Here is a 16,678-nt window from a genome sequence, read left to right as displayed (position 1 = left end):
ATTGCATTTTGAGGTCACCCTGAACAGGCAAAACTGTGAGACTCTTATTTCCAATTAGCCACCAAAAAGATTAAAGTGGAGCTCTGGCTCAAGTGGTGGCATGCTAGCCTTGTGTGGAAAAAGCTGAAAAATTGTACCCTGGCCCCTGATGTTAAGCCCTAATACCAACACAACCTCCATCCTCTCTCTCTCTCTCTCTCTCTCTCTCTCTCTCTCTCTCTCTCTCTCTCTCTCTCTCTCTCTCTCTCTCTCTCACACACACACACACACACACACACAATAAAAGAACTATCCAATACTGAATGCTACTGAATGCCATATGTCTGGAAGGAAACAGAGTCAGTTTTGAAAATAGCAAAAAAGAACCTTCAACATGTCCAAAATTGAAAATAAAATTCCCATTGGGGAAATCATGGTCTTTGAAACAAATCTATATCCTGAATTCCTTAAGAATACCAAATTTTGTTGAAAAAGACAGAGTCATTCTGTCTCTTTAAATGGATGGTTTTGAAAAGTGTCACTCCATGATACAGGTAGTTTGGTTTCTGAGTATGGTGTGTTGTTTTCTTTTGTAATTGTGGCCTGTCACTCAGAGCTGATTTCTTGCTGATGGTATTTTAATTGAAAGTTGTATTTTGTATTAAGTTCCTTGAGCTCTGTCCTCTTTCTTTCCTTTGAGCAAAAAAAAATAGTTATTTAGGTGTTATATCATAATTTTAAAGCAAGATATGAAGTTCTTGATAAGGAGCAGTGAGGAGACAAACTTTATTATCAAAGCCAATTTGTTTCACAGCTATTGTCCAAAAGAATGTCAAATGGAAGCGTTCAGGTTCCATTGAGGAGAAAATGACACTCTTGTGAATGAATAATTACATTAATAGCAGACATCTGAAAATTCAGAGCAATCGAACCTTAGTTATTCTCACGGCTGTCTGCTAGCCTGAGTTCATTGGGTATTGAATCAGATAGGATCCAATTTTCAATGTGATGTTTTCACTTTATTTTTCTTCCTGACTTTTGTTTTTCTTACACTCTTGTCCCTTGTACTAATTTGTCAACTTGTGTATTTATTTGAAAGCTATGGGGACCAAAAAATTAAAACACACAAACAAAAAACATTTGCTTTCACTCATCTGCTACAGGCAAATTACTGAGCCGAGTGTGTAACTGTGAATTCAAAGAATGATCTCTGTGTGGGGTGGAGGGGAGGAGGGAGATGAGCTGAGCTAGTAGGTCAAGGATTCTGACCCAGACACAGTTAGAGCACCATGCACAGGGTGCTTTTGTAAATTACAAGTATAGTTTATTGGCATCGCTCTCTAGAGTGAGAGGAAATTCAAGCCAAGCACTGGTGGCTCACACCTGTAACCCAACTAGTCAGGAGGCTGAGATCTGAGGATGTCAGTTTGAAGCCAGCCCAGTCAGGAAAGTCTGCTAGAATCTTGCCTGATTAACCATCAAAAATAGAGAACTGGAGGCATGACTCAAGAGACAGAGCATCAGCCTGAAGCTACAAAGCCACGGGATAGCACCACTCAGGTCCTGAGATCTAGCCCCAAAGCCATGCACACATGCTCACATTTACAAACATGCACCAAGAGGAAATTCAGACTTATTTTTGGTAGAAGAGACAGTCTTGAGCTGACCCTTAAAATCTGAGTCATGTATGAGAGGTGAAGACAGAAGAAAATTCTGTCAGATCAAGCTAACAGATGAAGTGCCTAGACAAGAATGTACATATCGTGGTCCTGTGGTTATAAAAATGCACTAGTATAGAGAAACAAATTGAAGTATAACAGAGACTCTGCTTAGAGGACTGAAAACAAACAAAATCCCCAAGCTTAGTGCTTGACAGTTGTACAAAGATGGAAGGCAAGGTCCTGACACGGACACTTATACCCCCTCCGGTCTCCTCCTCAGCCACAGATGGTAGAGAAAATAGTGTCTAGTATTGAGGCCTAAAAGCAGAGGGGGTAGCGGTAGAGTGGACTCCAAGAAGGGTGAGCTCTGTGAATCTCTTTCTCCATAACAACAAAAACATCTGAAAACTTTGGGGCCATTATTAATTAGTCAGTTTCCATGCCCATTTGTCTGGAGCAAATCATTCCAGGTTGAACACGTAATATGTACCAAATCTAGATTTTAGAACTAAATTTGCTGGATAATGTGGCATCACGTAGACATGGCCGATACAGAAAGAATCTTGGCCAAAGAGTTGGCTGGGGTGATTGGTAAGCAAAGCCATAAGGAGTTGAATTTAGTTTTCCTACCACTTTTTTTAAAAAGTGAGTCACTAGAACAACATCCTGACCTCACAATAAGTCACCAACAAAAGCACATCTTTATTTTTTCTCTGGTTTTTCGTTGCAGCCAGGCAAGGCTTTGGCTGTATTATAGTCATCAGTAAGAACTCCCCAAATACCAGGCAGCATACCAACAGCTGCATGGACCATGGACTGAGGACGGATTTCAAGTCCTGGAGGGCAGACTTAGTCTCCTTCTCTTCTTAGGCATGTTCTACGGCACCGGAAGAGTTCACTGACCCATATCGGCCTCAACTGCTTTTTTTCTCAGCACAGAAAGAAATCTCTGGCTGGCTTTGTTTGTTGAGGCTGGCAGCACACAAAGCACAACCTGGGAAACTGGCCTTTGCAGCATGCAGAGAAGTCTTTGGCCTGGCTGCAGTGTTGTCTACAACTCTGAAAGCCAGCATCCCTGCTGAGGCTTATACTGACTGTTTACATGTGAAGGCCAGATAAAACCATGGTCATGTTCCAAGTCAGCACCTCTGTGCCTGCAGGTCAATAAGCGCTATTTACCTTTAGCAGTGACCATCGCAAAGATGAAAATTTTAGATGTGAGTATTGCCTAGATCATACCCATTTGTCAGTCAGACTAACAGCCCGACTCTCTGTGCATATACTCACTGGAAGTGGAGCAGATATTTTCTTTGGCTTTGACCCCAAAATACAGTCACACAGTCTTTTTGCATGCACACCCAAAATCAACCCTAAAAAGCCTGGGATAGCCAGCAGCTTGACCAAGAGCAGATGTAGGCTTTCGTGAGTTTTTTTTTTAAAAAGCTTTTCTCCCATCTCAATAACAAAATAAGAAATCCTGAGTGATTTATATATAAAGACAGCAAGAATCAGAATAATTTTCTCTAATCTTTTCAGGATTACTCAAATAAAAGCCATAATCTAGAACCTAAGGTGGGGAAATTCAGCTATACTGTTGATATAGCATGCTTTTATTCACCTACTGTTTAAGTCAGCCTAGAATGAAAACTCAACATCTGGAGACAGAATATAAGAATATTGTACATTTTTTTTCTGGCACCATTATTATGCTTAATATGTCTATAAAACTTTCCACACAGCATAAAGAGGTTTGTGATTCTTCAGAGTGGATGTTTTTAATTTTCCTATGTTTAGAAAAGAGAAATTTCTTAATTTTGGTAGTTAAAGATCTTTGGATGCCCTTTTCATTTATCCCTTATTGAAATGAATGGAGGATCTGAATTCTAAATTCCACTAAACTAAGGCTCTCTTTCCTTCTGTGTGTTCTTGCATTGTTTGTCAGTCAGCATCTATGATGGCAAGGAGATGGGCTTGGGTTTGAATTCTGCTTCTGTCATGTGCTAATTATGTGAGTTTGGGCAGCTTAGAGTTAGGCAACAACTCTATTATTCTTTCTTTTCCCCCAAAACAAGTTGAATATTTAAAATGTTTATGATACAGGCATCACTCCCTTTACAAGTGGACTTTTTTTGTACAAAGCATTAATGTTGAATTTTCTTTATCATGAGAAAAGGACAAGCAGTATTTTATCAAATACACTTCCTCAGTTTACAACTGGCAGATGGATTTCTACTCTAGTCTTGAGTAAAACAAAGAGCAAACACTCCCTGCCCACATACCCACAGGGGGTCTGTTCGCTGAAGATATATCCGACTGCTATGGGACAGCTCACCAGTATCTTTTCTCCACTGCTGTGTCAGAGGAACAAGTTTCCTTACCCACTAAATAAAACCAGCTCATATCAGAAAGCAGTTTCCTCCAGCAGAGTGACCTGCTCACCTTTTGTGCTGTGATTGCACACTTACTTAGGTGGACTGTCTTTCTCTTGTTTCTATAACAGCTGCGTTGCTTGCTTTAGTTTAAATGATTTTGTTCACACCTTGTGTCTGGTGGGCTAAAGGCAGGATGGAATAAACATATTTAAGTGGCACACAGAATTTGCATTGTCTTTTAAAAACTGGAAATGACAAGCCGTTTGTCTTCCAAATATGCACTTAGAGCAGTGCAAGTACAACCCTTCCAGTGAAAATGGCCACAGGCCTTGGTGGCTTGCAGAGGTGTTTCTGGAGTGTCACATGAGGCAGGTGCCACCCTGGCTCTCCAGAGAAAACCAGAGGGTTGCAGAATCAAATGTGAGTGGAAAGCTTCTTTTTTTTTTTCTTCAAACTGCTTGTCCACTGCCAAAGACAGGGCCGGAAGGAATCTCTCGATGATTGATGGTGGGTGCTGGATATTCAGCATGGGAGCCACTGAGTCCCTGGCTCTTCCTTGAAATTTCACTCAAAAGTAGGCTCAGCTTTGACACATGATTGGTATCAAGGAAGTCAATCATCTCTAGCTCCTGGAGGGTCAATAGCTGCTGCTGGTTGGGGGTATAAGATACATACATACATATATATACATACACACACACACACACACACACACACACACACACACACACACACACACATAATTAGTTCTGCCAAACAAGAGAGATAGATTTTGAAGATGACTGCCACAGAGGGTGGCCTGATGTATAGTGTGATGTCAGCCACAAAGTCCACATGGACCTTCCTGGTATGTTGGAGGTGGTCAAAATCACCACACTGGAATGCCTCTTAACCGTATCACAAGTTTGCGTCACAAGAGGGCATTTACCACATGGATCGCATCGGATGGCTCAGCACCTGCTTTGCAGGCATTGTGAGTGGCTGTGAGACTTTCTACCTCATCGATCAGCAAGAACACCAGTGCTTCTTTATCATCCATCAAGTCTTGGATCTCCTGGAACATCCTAGTTACCAGCTTGCTGCTTGCTACAAACCACTTTAGAAAACAAGCTGTGGTTGTTTATTGCAACTGCGAAATGGTCAGATGGACAGTTTCTGGGCCAGCACCTTACACAGGGAGGCCCTTCCAGTTCCTGGCAGATGGTGCAGGTGCACCCCCAGTTCCAGTGACGAGTTTGCTGTCAACATTCGTGTCTGAGGACAGTAAGGTAGTCACCACATAATTAAGGAGATGCGATTTGACTTCCACATCATATCCTAGGCAGTCCCACAGCCCACGGAATTGAGCTGCAGGCCAAACCCTGTGATTTGCTGCAATATTTTCTTCCAGCTTTCACTGATGGGGCCATCTTCATTCAACTGGAATGTGTGAAGTGCAGTGGTGCATGCATTCAAATCAGTGGGCTGAAGATCTTGTCAATTCTGTGTCAACAATAGTCACAGACAGCACATCTCTGGTCAGAAAAAGGATCACCAAACTCAGTCCATGTGTAATCTCTCAACACCGTATTATGCCTGTTGAGAAGCTTCCATACACGTAGCTTTGTATCTTCTTTTGTCGCAGTGCTGTGGTCCTTCTGTAGGATCTCCAAGTGGTCAGGGTGAGTATTGGCCAGGCAGGGCAAGACCTGCTTTAGGTCCCCAAGCCTCTGGTCGGCTCTTTGAATTCTCCATAGTCCTGAAGTGTTCTCTGCTGTTTCTCTTATTCATCCATTTGAGCCATCACCTTTGGTTTTGTCTAGTAGATCTTCACGTTCCTCTTATACCTAATACAATGTTATTCCTTTTGTAAGGTCAATTCGACATCCTCTTGCTGGATGTAAGCAGAGTTGGCTGATCCCTTCTTTGGTTCATGCTCTTAACAACACTATTTCTGCCATTAAACAGTTTTTTATTTATTTGGCCATGGTCTGTTTCATCTAGCAAATTGCTAAGATCATCTCACTCATCTTTTAAATGCCTGGAAATGAGTAGGGCTTTGTTTGTTGTTCATGTTGTTTTGTTTTTAACCGATGGGACACAGAATGAGACTGGTTGGCTTTTTCTGACACTGAAGTCATGAAGTTTGTTTCACTGGCACTTGGTTTAAGCTCAGTGTTTCTCAATACTGGTTGCCTATTAGAACCACATGGGATGTTGGACCAAGGGCCACTGCCTGATCTGAGAGATTCGGATGGTCAAATCTCATCTCCACAGATTTATTTTTAATCCCAAGTGAAGCTCAAAGGTCAGTAAAAACAGTATCAGACACTTGCATAGATCTCACAATATGTGGTGTTATTTCAGCCACTGTTTTAGCTCCTTTTCCTTCACTCATTTAGATGTTCTTTTGAAAGCCATGGTTGAGAGCCATATCAGGAGTTTTCAAGCACTGTTCAGCTCCCTTTTTTCATTAATTAATAAGACCTTTTTTTCTTCTGTGAGTAGCAAGGTTGATTCCAACCACAGTCTGGCAAGATCGCAAGAAAACAATCTCTGAGGTTGCTGTAAAATCCTGATATGTAATGTTAACACGAAACCAGTTTCTTTCAGCAAAGGCCGTGGGCTTTCTTTGTTTGTTTGTTTTGTGTTTAATTCAATAGGGGAGCACTGAAACCTTTCCAATGTGTACAGTGTGATGAGTTGTGGTTAAACCAGAAATATATTTCAGTGACTGAAGGAAAAATTTGGATTGCCAAGAGTGATGCTCAACATTAGGAGTCACTTTTCTCCCAAGACAGCACTTTCTTAACCAATTTGCCATAAACATTTGTCTTTGCTCACTGGGGTTTTTCACTTTTGAAAAGAAAGGGATAATTTGATCTGGCATCTTTGTAATTATTTAAAGGAAATATAACATCTGGAAGGAAAGGAGACTAATGAATGAAGTAGAGCAATAGTGTAAGAGATTTCCTAAAAATGGCCCTGAGTTAAAATAGCTAAATCTGAACATTTGTAAATGAACATTTTATGTCTCATACCTAATGGGTATTTTCATGCAAAACACACAGTATAAAAGGGTTTGTTCTTGCATGAAAACATATTTTCTAGGTTTATTAAGTAGCATTACTCATCTGGTTCAAGCCACCCACAAGACTACTTGAAGACTCCTCTTGGGTTTTCATGTTGCTTTTCTCTTCCTTGACATCCATTCTTCCTACCTACTGGTCATCTGTCTCATTCCCTCCCTGGTCACAGGGGAAACCAAGACGCATTTGACAATGGGAATAGAATTCACCTGCCCCCCTGGTTGGCACAGAAGGCAGATGGGAACCAAAAGTGTCCACATTGCTAAGATCTGTGATTTGTAGCTGTCCTTGTAACTAAGATCTGGGTGGCACAGGGGTGGGGGTGGGGTAGAGGGCGGAGTTCCTTATTTCACAGGAGAGGTGTATCTGATGTTTTTAGCTCCAAAGAAACTAGGGGAAAAATATACTTGAACTTAATAAAATCTAAAGCCAAAATCATATGAAGTGAAGAAAACTAAAATTGTGTTCCCTAAAGTCAAGAACAGACAAAGGTGTCCATCATCCTTTTTCATTCAACATAGTACTAGAAATACTAGTCAAAGTAATAAAGCAAGAGAATAAATATAAATGATGCAAATAGGGAAGGAAGAAGGCAATTATCCCTATTTGCAGATGATATGTTCCTACACCTCATAGATCCTACAGGCTCAACTTCTAGATCTGATAAACACCTAACAGGATTCAAACTAAACACTGAACTGGGGGAAAGCAAAGGAAGGAGTGACATTGTCTAGTAGAGAAATGTATACATTACGTGAATTGTGAAATGGTAACCTCTCTGTACAACTCCTTAAAATAACAATAACATTATATTAAAAAAAGTAAAATAAACACTGAAAAAGTAAGGTGTCCACAGTGCAAGACAAGAATTAGCCATTTGATACCAACCACTTGGTATCAATAAGAACCAACCTAGGTTAAGTTAGGTGGCTGGAGATGGGGAAGACCATGGCCACAAGCAAGCTAGAGACAGCAACATGGTCACACCCCAACAGGAAGAGAGGAAGGCTCTTGTCATAGCTGCCTACATTCAAATTTCTATGGCCATTACACAGACAAATGTCAGCTCTGGTATGTCCTAGAGTGGCAGTAGGGCTATGAAGAAAGGGAATGAGCCAGGTCCAAGTTCTACAATTGAGAATAAGGTGGATATGTCTTAAAAATAAGGGAACTAACCAGGTGCCTTTGGATCCCACTTCTAATCCTAGTTACTCAGGAGGCTGAGATATGAGGATTGTGATTTGAAGCCAGCCCAGGAAGCAAAATCTATGAGATTCTTACCTCTAATTAACCAGCAAAAAGCTGGAAGTGGAGGTGTGGCTCAATGATAGAGTTTCTTCCTTGAGTAGCAAAAGCTAAGGGATAGCACCCAGGCACTGAGTTCAAGCCCCAGTATTAGCTCACACAAAAAAGGCCACTGGTTATTAGCACTTAGACACAAACTGAGAAGGAAGCAATTAAAAACAGGGTTCTAGGTTTCAGAATCGGATCATATCCTTTAATGGACTAGGTTCCATCTGTAAGTAGTTAATGCAGGTAGAAGACAGGTGCAACCCTTGCAGTATAGAGAGATTTTATTTGCTTCACTCAGAGTTCTGATATTGTGTGGATCCAGTTTTTGCAATGGCTTAGAATTGATTGTGGAACAAACTGGTCTCATGAATGCAGGAACTTCTGCAAACAGGCCTTAGTTATGATCTATTCTTCTCATTCTCCTTATTATATTTTCTTCTCCAAGTCCTGTGCCTACTTGCTTTTCATTACTGAGCCTACAGTCCCATAACCCAGACAAATTAAATTGTAGTCTTCATCCTATAGTTTACAATGGCCTGTTTTGTGCTGCTATAATGCACAATGTCTGAGCCCAGGTAATATAGAAAAATTGGAAATCCCTTCCCTTCCCTTCCCTTCCCTTCCCTCCCCTTCCCTTCCTTTCTTTTTGAGCTGGTCTTGGGGCTTGAACTCAGAGCTTGGGTATTGTCTCGAGCTTCTTTTTTTCCTCAAGGTTAGTGCTCTTGAATCACAGCTTTGCTTCTAGCTTTTTGGGGAGGGGAGGTAGTTTATTGGAGATAGGAGTCTTATGGACTTTTCTTCTCAGGGTTGGCTTTGAATTGTGAGCCTAGCTCTTAGCCTCTTGCTAGGATTACACACATGAGTCAATGGTGCTTGGCTTTCCAGATTTATTTCTTAAAGTTCTGGAGGTGGACCTAAGTCCAAGAGTGATAGGTCTACATCTGGACAGGATCTTTTATCTTGCCATGGAGGCTTTCTCTAATGGCTCTGGTCCCGGCCATATTTCTCTGCCTGGATCCCAGGCTGTTGTCAACAGAGCAATTGCTTTCTGGGCACCTGCAGAATCAACACCATGGGGATCCAGCCTTGGCTTGTGGCTCATGCTTTACAGAGAAGTAGAATGAGCTGAACCTCAGGATTCAGGGAAGAAAATCTCAAGGTGCTCAGGGCAGTCATGTGATTCTTTCAGTGTTCTTTCCGGTAACCGTGCTCTTAAGATTCTTCTCAGAGACTGTGTTACGAAACACCCTTAAAGATCTCTGAAATGCCTCAGCAAGTTTTCTCCCATTGTTTGGAGCAGCAGTGAGCTTCCTTCTATAGACATTAGTATCAGCATAATATTCTCTCCAGAACACATATTGTAATTCTTCAGAGAGCCAGGCCAAGAGTTTTCTAAATCCTTCCGTTGTCCACTCTCTTGAGTCTGTCCTCCCCAAAGTTCTAAGCACAGAGGGATCCATGCCAAGTTCTTTGCCACTATAAAGCAAGAATGGCCTTTACTTCACAATGCCTTGTTCCTCATCCCCATCTGCGACCTCAGTAAGGGCCCTAGCGATCCATGTTTCTCCCTCATTTCTATAATGACTTGACCCTCTTAGCCTTTGCCTACATTTGTTCATGTCTGAGTCCTCAACAGACATCCTCATCCTCATCCTCGCTGCACCATTGATGTCAGTAACCAATAAAGCATTTCCTAGCTTGCTTCTCTGGCTCGTCTCTCATCCATGACCTAGTTCCAAAGCTGCCTTCACATTTTCAAACACTTGATACAGCAACAGCCCCACTAATTTTCGTTAGCCCAATTTTCTATGCTGCTTCCATCAGGTTCCTAAAACTGGTAATTTACAATTACGAAGGCTGGGATGGCCAAGGTTGTGAGGCTAGAGAGCATATGGGGTGGGGGGAGAGCAAGCAAAGAGCAAGAAAGCAAGAGAGCGAGAGAGCGAGAGAGAGCAAGAGAATGAGAGAGAGGGGGTGGGGAGAGACAGAAAGACAGAGAGACAGAGAGACAGAGAGACAGAGAGACAGAGTTCCAAACTCACTTTATGTTTTTATCTAGTTAGTTTTGGTCCTGGGGCTTGGACTCAGGAACTAGGTACAGTCTCTGAGCTTCTTTGTGCTTGAGCCACAGCACCATTTCCACCTTTTTCTGCATAGTTGATTGGAGATAAGTGTCTCACAGACTTTCCTGCCTGGGCTAGCTTCAAACCACCATCCTCAGATCTCAGCCTCCTGAGTAGCTAGGATTTGACCCAGTTCCTGGGTCAAACTCACTTTAATAATAATACTCTCAAAATAAGGAAGCTCGGTTTTCTTAATAGTAGTATTAACCCATTCACTTCAGGGGGCACAGTCAAATCACAACACAGACTAAATTTTTCTGGCTTGATGCATTTTTCTCAAACTTTTCTCCTTCATATTAACTCATTATGTAGAAATGATTCCTTAGTAACAAGTATGGGGGTAATTCTGTTTTTCTTCTTCTTTTTGTTTTTCCCCCCTCTACCATTGACGTGACCTTTCAAGCAAAAGAGGAGTCGGTGTGATTCTTGTTAATATCTTCCATCAAGTTCAACATACTGGGAGAGAGAGAACTGTAGGTTGGTAACAATTGCTCTTTTGTGTCCTAATTTACTGGCCATACTTATGTTTTTAGTTAATTTGTTCTCACGTTGAGTTTTCTATTCTTCATTGGTGTTGAAAGAAAAAAAATACTTTTTTTCTGTACAACTTAATCAGTAGGTTTTGGGACAATTCTAAGAACTCTAATGTTCAGTTACATTGTGTGTGTGTGTGTGTGTGTGTGTGTGTGTGTGTGTGTGTGTGTGTGTGCGTGTGTATGTGTATGTGTACTTAATATAAACTCATTCAATTATGTGATACATGACTTTTACCTATCATCTGATTTTCATGATAGTCCAAAAAGCAAAACCATTATCATAATTTTATAAGCTGAAGGGATGAAAGATTACATTGTATAAACAATGTGGTAGTGGGTCCAGTCATGACTGCACTCTTAGCCACCATCGGATGATAGGAAGGAGAGGGCTATCAGTACTTGTGACTTTTTTTCAGTATCATATAGGACAATGGCTTTCCATGAAGGTACAACTTTGACTCACCCCTCAAGGATAGTATACAGAGAATTTTCTGATTCACATATAGGGAGTGCTACTACTCTGAGGTATCCTGTAATGCACATGACAGTCACCACAGTGAACTTGTCTAATCCAGAATACAAATAGTGTTGTTAAGGTTCAGAAACTGGATTTGGACCAAGGTTGAGCTCAGTTTATTCAAATCAACTTAAAGCTAGGTGCTGATGGCTCACACCTATAATCCTAGCTACTCAAGGAGGCTAAGAACTGAGGTTCATGGTTCAAAGCCAATCAGAGCAGCAAAGTCTGTGAAACTCTTATCTCCAATAAAGTATGCAAAAAAAAAAAAAAAGCCACCCCCGCTTTCACTATATTTGATGTCAGTATAACATGTGGAGGAGATGGGGACAAACAAGTCGTTTAAGGATTCAGGTGGACCTGTTGCAACAATGAGAAGTACAAAATGTCATGTCAAAACCAACTTTACAATGTCGGTGTGGGGGGGGAGGGGGGTATAATTGGGTGGGGGAGGGGGGAGGCTGGGAAAGGAGGTGAAGGGTAAACAAAGGAGGAGGCTGCAATGCTTGGTAAGAAATGTATGTATTATCCTGCCCATGTAATTGTAGCCCCTCTGTACAGTATGTTCTCAAATAAAATAAAATAAAATAAAATAAAATAAAAATAAAAAAAATAAAAAGAGGCATAACATAAAGGTAAAAAAAAAAAGCCACAAGTGGTGCTGTGGCTCAAGGGATAGCCTTGAGCAAAAGAAGCTCAGGAACAGCATCCAGGCTCTGAGTTCAAATCCCAGGACTGGAACAAAAAATTAAAATAACTTAAAAATATACAAAGTTGAATGAAAATAGCACCACAGTGTGCTATTAGTCTCAACAATCATTTAAAGGTAATCAAAGTAGAGCTGAGATAAACACAATTAAGAAACACAATAATGACATTTAGAGAGTATAGAGTGTTCTCACTACCTCCAAATGTGTTGTTTGGAATTTGGTTCAAATGAATGAAACCAATCCCCCGTTTAAGAAGCCCGTTAATAATGCAGAGGTTTTGTGGCGGTCCTATAAAGTGTAGTTGCATTTGGTTTGGATTTCCATGTGGTTAAACCACACGTTTTCTTGGTTTCACTGGGTTTCAGGTTTTGCTTTGTGGAGTAGCAGTGCTAGAGGAGAGGATGGAAGGATAGGGGGCGATCAGCCTGCGAATCAGATGTCAGCTTTGGAACTTGTGCTTCCTCCTATCCAAGGCTTTGAACAGCTCGGGCCTTGTACTTTATGTCAAGCAACTGACAAGGGATAGGATGCATAGCAAGGCTCTGCAAGGTGAGGCCAATGTGTTCTTCAAGGCCACAGGGAAACTGAACTGCCCTCTGCCATTTATCTTCACTGTTTATGTTGGCCTCGTCCGGTGATCCAGATGAATAAGCAGAGGTACATGGGGTGTCTGAAGGCTGGGGGGGGGCACCCCGCAGGCCTGGGCTGGGCAGGCCTCTGCCACCCGCTGCTGCTGTGCTTTTGTGTCTGAGTCCAGCCACACAGAACCCTCGCTCAGGCTCCGCTCCTCTCTGGCTCTGAGCCAGCGAACCCCCTTTCCCAGGATCAAAGCGTGCTCTGTGGGGACGCAATGGCTGACTCAGGCTGTGGACAGTTCCAAAGCTGAATCCAATTTTCTTTTTTTGGGAGGGGGGTGTCCCCGGGTTGCATTTCTTTCTGGCTTGGCCTGTGGCCATGAGAATCTGTGATCATCAGTGACACAAAGAGCATCTCCAGCATGGCCAGAGGAGGGGGTGGCAATGCTAAGCTTAGCGGCTGCAGGGGGATGGGGCACACCCTGGCGTCTGTGTGTTTGGGGGTCACGACCATGGGTACCCTGTGCCCCCACGGTCCTGCAGTGGGTTTATGAACTTGTAAGCAGTTGTGAGCATGGGCTTTGGAGTCAGAAAGATGAGGTTTGACCTGTGTGTTTGTGCCCAGTTAGCAGAGGAAGCTTGGGGGTCGTTGAACCAGGGGGCTGCTCGCGTCCTCATCTAGAAGCCATGCACGTGTGGGTCTCTAACAGCATGCGGTCCTCCAGCAGCGCGGGTCTCCAGCAGAGCTGTGGGTCTCCAGCAGCGCGTGGGTCTCCAGCAGCACACGGCCCTCCAACAGAACGTAAGTCTCCAGCAGTGCATGGCCCTCCAACAACATGTGGGTCTCCAGCAGCAGCGGCTCGTGGTCTCCAGCGGTGCGCTGCTCTGCAGCAGCGTGTGGATCTCCAGCAGCGTGTGGGTCTCCTGCAGTGCGTGGGTCTCCAGAAGCACACAACGCTCCAGTAGCGCTTGGGTCTTGGGCAGCGCGTGGGTCTCCAGAAGCTGGTGGGTCTCCAGTGGCACGCAGTGTGCGGCTCTCCAGCAGTGCATGGGTCTCCAGCAGCACGTGCGTGGTTCTCCAGCGGCATGTGAGTCTCCAGCAGCATGGGGGTCTTCATCAGGACCGGAAGCGCACAAGAATCTGCCTGGACTCAGGCCGCAGGGGCTGCGCCCGGGATCTGTGCTCTCCAGGTGGTGGATGTTGGCCAATGGCTTACTTTTCTGTACTCAGGGGAGATCACAGAAACAGCTCACAGGACTGTTGTCAAGTGGAGATCACAGAAACAGCTCTCAGGACTGTTGTCGACCAAGGGAAAATGTAGAGCGAACATTCAGAACAACGCGGGACGTATGACAGTGCTTCATCATTGGGAGAGAAAAATACTTGTTCTCAGCAGCAGAGCACTCTACTGTCTGTGTAACGTTTGTAAACACACTATTGTGAATGCCTTCCACACTCTCTGGATTATTTCTGCACGGTCTACAATGCTAAGAAGTTATTTCCGATGCATAATTGGCTGCCTGAAGAGCCCGTCGGAGAGTATGGTCTTGTTCTTCGAAAGGAGTGAAGCCTAATGGAAGTATGAGTGCACACACAGTTGAGAAGGGTATAGATGGGAAGCTGGTCTCACTAGTAAAGCAACTGAAGAAAGTGCACTGAGGCTCGGGGACCGGGGGAGTCCTGGCTTTAGATGCCCATTAATCAGAGGACTCCCTATCGCTGGAAATGCAACCTGCCAACCACAGACGGCAGTGTTGGTCCATGTCAGAGCATGGTCCCCTACTCCCATCACCCCTCCCATCCCTCCAGCTCCCAGCAAGTCCTTTCCAATTCTTTTCTAGCCTATCCTGGCCGTGAAGTCAAGGTTATTTACAGTATTTGTATTTTATAAAGCATTTAAATAAAAATCTGTTTACTTTCCTATTACTCCCAAGTAACGCAATTGCGGTTTCCAGTCCACAGCAAGGACATTTTGAATCGATGATTCTGATGATAGGTTATAGAAAATGAGCACTTGCTTGCTTTTGTACATGTGTTTAATAACATCTATTTGTTTACAGACAGAAAAAGTACAAACACAATCATTTAAATCGATATACTTTAACCATTTTATTTTCAGATGATGAAAAGAAGTCACATGTTGGGGTGATTGATAAAGAGCAAATGATTTCAGTGTCTCATGCCTGTAATCCTGGCTGCTCAGAAGGTTGAGATCTTAATATCATGGTTTGAAGCCAGCTTGAGCAGACTTTCCAATTAACTAGCAAAAAGCCAGAAGTAGAGTTTTGGCTCAAGTAGTAGAGCACCAGCCATAAAGCTAAGGGATAGCACCCAGAGTAACTACACATACATGCATATGATGCTAAATCACACTGAACATGTTTCAAAGATTCTTCGTAGAGATAAAAGTTTCAGAAATTTAAATTCACAAGTATTCCACTTAAAAGTTTAACTCACCAGGGGCTGAGAAGGTGGCTCAGTGGTAGAGCACTTGCCTTGCATGCCTGAGGCCCTGGGTTCGATTCCTCAGCACCACATAAGCAAAAAGAAAAAAGCTGGAAGTGGCACTGTGGCTCAAGTGGTAGAGCACTAGCCTTGAGCTGAAGAGCTGAGGGACAGCGCTCAGGCCCAGAGTTCAGGCCCAGGACCAGACCCCCCCCCCAAAAAAAAAGTTTAACTCACTGATGTTGCTTAACATTTTCCTTATAAGCTAAAGAGTGATTGTTACAAGGTATCTTTGTAGTTTTTCTTCCAAGTTTATGCATAAAATAGTCTACTCTTGTAATACAGAATTGAAACATTTCAGTTTTAATTACACGGGGCTTTGAATATCTTTAAATTTAATTGTGGCCTCACAATAAAATTAGGTCATGATGAAGATCTTCTGAATTTCAAGACATCTTCCAGAAACAGAAAAGCATGCTTAAATTGTTCAAATGTTCCAATTCATCCGTACCAGGCAGCTTCCTACATGTCTTGTCATAACTCCCATGTTAAATTTAGTCCTATGTTCAGAAAATGGAGAAAAATGTTCACCACTGGCAGGTGAAAGCAGGAAAAAAAATATTGACTCAGGACAATTAAACAACTAATGAAAGGATGGTAGTTCCTAAGGCCACCATGACTAGGAAAGTGGGCACAGTATCTCATTTGGCTGACTTGAATCTAGTCCGCAGTGACTCTAATTTCTACCTAGTAAACCTTGTATTACAGTGAATTAAAATAAAAAAAACCTCCTAAAAGACCATTATTTTTGTGATCAGAGTAAGATCTTTGCTTTTCCATTTTCCTCTCCTCCTCCTCTTATTCTTTCCTTCCTTCCTCCTCTTCCTCTTTGTGTATGTCCCAGTAGTGGGCCTTGAACTCAAGGCCTGGGCATTGTCCTGTGCTTTGTTGCTCAAGGCCAGTGCTTTGCCAGTTGAACTACAGTGCCACATCTGGCCTTTTGCTGCTTAACTTGAGATAAGCATCTTAAGGACTTTCATGTCTGGGCTAACTTCAGAGACCATGGTCCTCAGATCTCATCTTCCTAGGAAGCTAAGATTACAGTGTGAGCCACCAGCCTCTGCCTCCATTTCTTTTCTCTTGAAAGCATCTCAATATATTAATTTAGTTACCAGGCACAAACAAAATGAGCATAGATCTAATCACTAATGACATTGTTTACCTGGAGAGCAACTATTTCGGATGCAATATGACCCCAAACTAGAATAGTTTGATGTGTTGTTGACACTATGAAAAAAATCACTTATCTTCGGTTCAGATTCTGACTAGAACATCAAAATAAATTACATGGAAAGAATATTCTTCAAGAGAAAGCTATTTATCTGGGTCATCTATCAC

At 42.6% G+C, this 16,678-nt stretch overlaps 1 pseudogene; it reads right to left on the bottom strand.

The window, feature by feature from the left end:
• Nucleotides 1-4,250: 4,250 nt before the first annotated feature.
• Nucleotides 4,251-10,025, bottom strand: LOC138819015 (pachytene checkpoint protein 2 homolog pseudogene; annotated as a pseudogene).
• Between the last annotated feature and the right edge of the window lie 6,653 nt (nt 10,026-16,678).

Source organism: Dipodomys merriami, unplaced genomic scaffold, assembly GCF_024711535.1.
Source record: "Dipodomys merriami isolate MVZ:Mamm:240054 unplaced genomic scaffold, mDipMer1.0.p SCAF_8, whole genome shotgun sequence".
NCBI lineage: Eukaryota > Metazoa > Chordata > Mammalia > Rodentia > Heteromyidae > Dipodomys > Dipodomys merriami.
The sequence above is the reverse complement of the archived record's forward strand: the minus strand, read 5'-3'. Positions and strand labels throughout refer to the sequence as shown.